The sequence below is a fragment of the Gracilinanus agilis genome, chromosome X (assembly GCF_016433145.1).
Source record: "Gracilinanus agilis isolate LMUSP501 chromosome X, AgileGrace, whole genome shotgun sequence".
NCBI classification, from domain to species: Eukaryota; Metazoa; Chordata; class Mammalia; order Didelphimorphia; family Didelphidae; genus Gracilinanus; species Gracilinanus agilis.
In genome coordinates, this window is record NC_058136.1 from 36459792 (window position 1) to 36467226 (window position 7435).

Genomic DNA, 7435 nt, shown 5'->3' on the forward strand with positions numbered 1-7435 from the left:
CTTATAATAGCTCCCTTTTCTGTAGTAGTTGGAAGTCTACAAAGTACTTTCTTCACAGTCTTGTGAGGTAGCTAGTAGAAGTATTTTTACAAGGGAGGATTGGACTCAATTGGATTTCCAACTGGGTGGACTAGATGGAGGTCCCTTTCAAATATCAAATTCAGTGATTCTGTGAAGCTAAGTCTCAGAGTGGTCAAGGGATTATTTGTCCAAGGTCAACCATGGATAGGAAGCAGGTAAGTTGAGATTTGAAGCCAGATCTTCTGAGCCTGAGACCAAGTCCAGTGCCCTTTCTGTTTCAGTGCACTGCCTACCTGCTCCCTAAAAACTCACGAAAAGACCAAAGGGTACATCCACATATCCAACCTCTCTTCATCTAGGAACTTACAATTAAAATTCATTCTCATTCTCATTCTCTCTCTCTCTCTCTCTCTCTCTCTCTCTCTCTCTCTCTCTCTCCAAAGATTTCCATTTTCAGCCTATATTTTTGCCTTTCTGAGCACTTTGCATTGATTTGATTTGATTTTTATAGGAGGCTTATTTATTTATTTTTCTATCTATCTATTCATTTATCTAGCTATCTATTCATCCATCCATCTATTTATTTATTTATTTAGCTGCTTATCCATTTATTTATTTGTCGGACCAATCACATGTACTGACAAATTCCCACTGGAGCTTTCCAAAGTTAGATGACCCCGGTCGTCTCCCTCCGTCCTCTCCCTCCTGCCTCCTGGAGTTGGCAGGCACTCCGATCTGGGTTATACACATATTGTCACCCCAAACCTATTTGCATTCATTTTAAAGCCTTCACTTGAGCAGTGAACTTAATGATGCAGCTTTATGTGTAGGGACAGGCCGTGACTGCCTAAATGCTGTCATTTCATGAGCCCTGGGAAGGTCCATATCCTACCTTCAGCTTTATTGCTTAGTATCCTTGTGGCTTTGGGCAAGACACTTTCTGCTGAGAGGGCTTCAGAGCTCATGTGATCCAGCACCTTTGTTTTACATATGAAAAAACCGAGGCCCAGAAAAGGGCAGCAATTCAGCCAAAGTCATGCAGAGAGTAAGTAAAGGAGCACAGATGGGATTCAAACTCAGGTCATAGAATTGTGGAAGGGACCTCCAAGATCATTTAAGCCAATTCCCTCATCTTATAGGCAAGGAGTTAAGAATAAGAAGTCAGAGAGGTTTGTTTAGCAGCTTGTCAATGGGCACGCAGGTACTAAAACATCAAAATCCAATAAACTGAGTACTCACCACTGTACCACGATACTTCTGAGAAGCCAAACCATTACAGCCAAATTAGTCTGGTCCCTTACCAGGCCACTGAGAGGCCGCCCAAACCTGTCATCTACTGATTCCCTTCTAGATAAGAAATGAGACGGAGGAGCCTGCACATCTTTTGACAGACAGATTTGGAGCAATTGGGCGTCACACTCTAGAGAAAAATTAAAGCCATTAGAATTGACTTCAATGGTTTTCAGGGGACAACTTCTAGAGCTTTGTCTATGTCCTGGTAACCCGCAAACATCAAGGCGTTTCGACATGATCAGGTGTTTAACTGCGGTAAGGCCTGAGGGTCTTACATTTCATTTAGATGCTAGACACTGCGTGAGCACAGCCTTGGTTCAACTTGCACCCCTTCCCTCTTGGTTCCCACTGTCAGTAATCCTAAGGCAAGAAGGAGTCCATGCAGATATATACTGACAAATGTTTAACAACGGACTCTCTGGGGGAAAACAACATATGCAGGCCACATTTTTAGGTTGAATCTGCAACAATACTTTCTTAAATGTAGACAATCAACAAAACAATAAGTCAAGTCACAGTTTGCAGTGTGCCAATTTCTAAGGTAAATGCTCGCATTTAAAATGTAATCCCAGGAGCAGCTGAGTGGCTCAGATTGAGAGTGGATGGAGAGCCAGGCCTAGAGATGGGAGGTCCCAGGTTCAAATCTGACCTCAGACACTTCCCAGCTGTGTGACCCTGGGCAAGTCACTTGACCTCCCATTGCCCACCCTTACCACTCTTCTGCCTTGGAATCAATACGCAGTATCGAAGGCAGAAGAGGAGGGTTTAAAAAATGTAATCCTCAGTTCTTGTGAGTCCGTTTGTTCTGGTACACCTCTGGGTCACCAGCAGAAGAAGACCGGGTAGATGCTTCCAAAATTGCAGAGCTGAAGAGAGATCTAAAAGAGTATCTGAGATACTGTCTGAACAAGAACTCCCTCTACGATATCCTCCCAAAGTAGCCATCTGACTTCCATTTGAAGGTCTCTAATGACAAGATCTGTTTCTTCTGGAGGTTGCCCATTCGACTTTTGAGTAGATCCAAGTCACAGGAACTTATCCCTTATTTCAAGTCGAAATCTCTCTCTGTGTAATTTCCACTTACCACTCCTGGTTCTTCTCTCTAGGGCCAAGAAGAACAAAGCTAATCCCTCTTCTGGGTAACAACTTTTCAGATGTTGGAATCCTAAGACTGATCATTTCCTTCTGAATTCCCCTTGCATTCTCTTTAGAGTGAGGCGGGGGTGATTTGGCATCCTAAGGAACTTTGGAACCCTAGACCCGACCATGACATAAAGTCACCTTCCCTCACAGGGGGCCTAGCTTATGGCTAGAATCCTCAGGGTAGGAGGGACTTCCACGGTTGACTAGCCCAATTTGTACCAAGCAGGAATAATCTCTACAACATCCACAACAAGTGGATGTGCAGCCTCTACTGGAGGCAGCCACTCTTCCTAGAGGTGGAAGCTGGAAACATGGAAGGTCAACCTCATCAAATGGGACAAACGAGAACCATCTTGGTAAAATAACAAAACTATTATTTTAGAATCAATAATACATTAAGTTTCTCAAGAAGAAAGAAAGATATTTCTACCTGAGAAAGACCACATAACAGGACGGGTTTGGATAGCAAAACATAGTCCAAATACCCTGGTGCTAAAATAGAGACTTAAAAGTCACTGAAAAGATTTTGAAAATGTATAATAAACCCTACCAAAATCAGCATATGTTTAAAAATACTATCATCAACCTCTCCCATTGAAATGGGTAGATAAGTCTGTATTTTGGGAGGCTCTGCCAACAAGGCTCAAGCCCTGGCAGGTCCTACCCAGATGGAAAAGGCTTTGAGGGCAGAACCGGTGACAGGCTGTTCTGTGGAGTGCCAATCTAGCAAGATTTGGAGAGGCTCGTCTCTAGACTGGCTGCAGAGGAATGGATTTTTTTAATTTAATTTTTTGCTACAGCAACTCTCAAAGATATCTTAAGTTTCAGGGCACTGGCCACACTGATGATGATATCACAGATCCATGAAATAGTACTTGTTAAATATTTTTTAAAATCATGAAATTAGGGAAGATATAAACAAGAATAATGTCCCTGGGCCTTGGTTTCCTCTCTTATAAAATGAGGGTGTCAAATTAGGTGATCTCTAAAATCCCATCCAACTCCAAAACCCTTTGATCTTATGATAGGAGAAGTAGGCTCAGCACCTCTAGGATTCCTTCCTGGCGCCCTGGAACATCATTGTTCATCATCATGGACAGCCGGTCAAATGTGCTGCTCTCAAGATCATTTTGAATCTTGAAAGTTAAGACACAGTTCCGGGCTCCTTGAGCATGTTAGAAAAATAATCCATACTTGATACCACAGCTGATTTATGATTATTACCTAAATGGGGCAAATCAAGTACTTCTGCTATATTATATATACTCTTGTCTTATTTATCTTTTAACTATAAAATTTGGGAAAACCTCAATCGTTTTGGATGAAAATCTTTCTGAAGTACACGACATACTTCCTTGCTTTAGTAGACAAACTTGGTATATTAAATGAATTTTGACCCTGTATGTGACTCAGTTTTTTTGCTACAAATGTAAGTGATTGTGTCTTGCTGCAATACAGTGATCCCCTCAGGCCATGTTAAAGTATGTAGGACTATTTACCCCCACACTAAATGGACTCAGATTCTTGTGATCCCCAAATGGTAACTTGACAATCCAATTGAACAAATGTTAATTAAGAAGTAAAGTTTGTGCCAGGCACTGTGCTGGGCAATGGGGACATAAAGACAAAACATGTCAATCCCTGCCTTGGGGAGGGGGCTTGCGTTTTGCTGGGTGGGTATATAACAAATACAGACATAAGTAAATACAAGGTAATTTGGGAACTGTGAGAGGACTAGCAATTGAAGAGCAAGAGGATGAGGGAAAATTTCGTGAAGAAGGTAATGGCTGTATAGACATATTATATAGTACATATGGTCTTGTATAGAATTAAGAAAGTGGTGGAGAAAATGCTCTTGATTATAATCGAGGATGGTGCTGGAGGATGTCAGAGTAAAGTTACTAACAACCATTTAAAAATATTTTTCACTTTCTTCCAATTCCATGTAAAAACAAATTTTAACAGTTGTTGTTTTTCATTTTGAGTTCCAAATTTTCTCCCTTCCTTCCTCCTTTTTCCTCCCTCATTGAGAAGGCCAACAATCTGATATAGGTTATACATGTGCAGCCATGCAAAACATATTTCCATATAAGTCATTTTGTGAAAGAAAACAGACAAAAAAGAAGAAAAATAAAATTTTAAAAAGGATGCTTTGCTCTACATTCAGAGTCCATCAATTCTTTTTCTAGAGGTGGATAGCATTTTTTTTATCATGAGCTCTATTCTAGTAGCACAAACTCTACTCTAGTACCATTGGCATAGAGATGACTCTCTAGGTTCTTGAAGCAGAGAACCTGATCTAATCACTGGGAAACTGGATGGTCACTTACCCGATCCTTTCCAATAATAAGGACCAGGTAATGGCAATCTCATGTTCACTTAGGTTGTTATGTACTTTGCCCAACACCAGGAGGCATTTATGGGAGATACCAACTCCTTTCTTTATGGTTTTCAGAAAGCTGGCTACCTGCTTGGCTTCTTTTGTGGGTGACAGCATTCTTCTCGGTCTGGGATGTGATCATTGTGAATATATCTAATTAGGCTCTTGGCTCGGCTCGTACTCATCAAGAAGGCTTCACAGCCTCTGCAATTAATACAGTCACACAGTATAGTACAATGGAGTTAATCACACAAACATAGCTGAATTGTATATAGTTTTTCACTTATACCCACATAAGCAAAAGGAAATAAAACCAAATCATTTAAAACAACTATAACTAACCACCATGTGTTCTAGCTGCCCATGGCTCCTCTATGGCTCAGACAGTCCCAAACCAGGCTATTACCATACCCCAAACCCAGGAATTTCAGGCACATGATCCATGTGCTTAAACCACAACAATAATATTAGGCAACATTTATGTTGTGTTATAAGAGTTGCAAAGCACTTAACAAATATTATTTTATTGAATCCTCACAATACCCTGGGGAGGTAGGTACTATCTCTATTTTACAGATGAGGAAACTGGGGCTGAGTGGTTAAGTGACTTTCTCAGTGTCACACTGCTTGTAGATGTCTGAGGCAGGATTTGAATTATAATTTTTATTGCATTATGATCTGAAAAAGTTGCATTTATTATTTCTGCTTTTCTGCATTTGTTTGTGATGTTCTTATGCCCTATTACATGGTCAGTCTTTGTAAATGTGCCATGTGCTGCTGAAAAGAAGATATACTCCTTTTTATCCCAGTTTAGTTTTCTCCAGCTATCTATTAACTCTATTTTTTCTAAAATTTCATTCACTTCTTTCTTATTTTTTTTTTGGTTTGATTTATCTAGATCTGATAGGGGAAAGTTGAGGTCTCTCACTAGTATATTTTTACTATCTATTTCCTCCTTTAAAAATCTGGATGCTATACCATTTGGTACATATATGGTGAGTACTTATATTTCTTCATTGTCTATGCTGCTGAGGCATGTTTTGAACTCAAGTCTTCCTGACCCTAAATCCATCTCTTTATCCCTTGTACTACCAAGCTGCCAGCTATTGTTCTGTCTAGACCCTGCCTCCTGGCTACTTCCTGGCCTCCCCAGATTATTAGGTGGCCTGTATAGTTGTCTCATTCCTGCTCTCTGTTTGCTAATTGATAATGAGGTAGGGGAGTCAGTGCCAAGTCCTGAGAGAGGCGCCTCCTAGACTGCCATTCCTCTGGCTCACCCTTGAACAACCCATGCCATACCTATCAGTCAAGCCACTTCTGCCCCAGGCTCTTCAGCTCTTCCTGTATCATTACTTCACAGCTGGGGTTGGGGAGAACAGGACATGACTTCCTCAGAAGCTTTGCTCACTCCGTGTTCTCTACTGTTCACCAGTCCCAGGTACATTTCAGCCTCATTAGTCATAGCAAGGAGGAGGCAGGTAGAACGAAGGGCAAAGATGGCTGTTATACTGAGGCAGCCATCTTAATTTTAGATGCAAAGTTAAGCTAGTGCTGGACTGCTAATTGTTTCTGGATCTCACCTCTCTATTTGCATATGCTGCCCCCTGTGGCCCCACCCCTCCTCCTCCTCTCTGCCTATTGGTCGCTCTTACCAAGAAACCATTGCTCGTTGGCCATTTCAGTATTTCTTGTACTAAGGGGTCGCTGACAAGTGGCTAAGTAGCCCTTCTCCAAGTCTGGGGTATACTTCCAGTGCTCATGCTATTTGCCAGATGTGCACAAATGACCAAACTAAGATGAGTGAGCTCCTTGCTATCTGGGCTTAGGGAATCAGTGAAGCATTCTTTCTGGGGGACAAGGGGGTGGATTTCATCATATTTTCCATACAAAAAGCAAATAGTCAGGATGGGAGGATTGCCTTGCACTTTTCAAGTACAGAAGTCCTGTTAATTGGGTTTACTTCTCAATAGAAGTGTATGTGACTAGAGACATAAGGAACAGCGAGATGTGACATCCGCAAGGCTTGGGGTGGTAGAACGCTTGAAGCAATTCATTTTCTCTTATAGTCTTAACCCTTTTATAAGCGACCATCTACCGGGCCCAGCTAAGAAGGCATTAACATGGAAGGTGGCAGGGGGGTATGGTGGACAGGACCCTGGCCTTGCTATAGAATCATGGGTAAATTCCTTCCCCAATCTCAGCCTCCATTTTCTCCCCTGTAAAATGATCTCTCAAGCCTCTTCCACCTCTAACGGTCTCTGAGTAGAAAGAGGACTAGATTTGGAATTAAGAGATTTGGATTTAAATCTCAGTGCTGCCACCTGTGTGCCTTGGACATGTCTCTCTTTGGACCTATGTGATGCTTCTCTGTACAGATATGGGATTGGACTAGACAACCTCTAAGGACCTTTCCAGCTCTAATGCTATGATCCTTAGGCCCCCAGGTCCCCCTTGGCCCTTTTTCTTAGCAAGTGTCCTTGAATCCTAATTTCCTAAGAAAATCGATTAAGGAAATTCTTTATGAACACCCCCATCATTGCCCCTACACCAGTGTCCCCACTCAGTTCAATGTAATGAACATTTATTAAGTGCCTACTG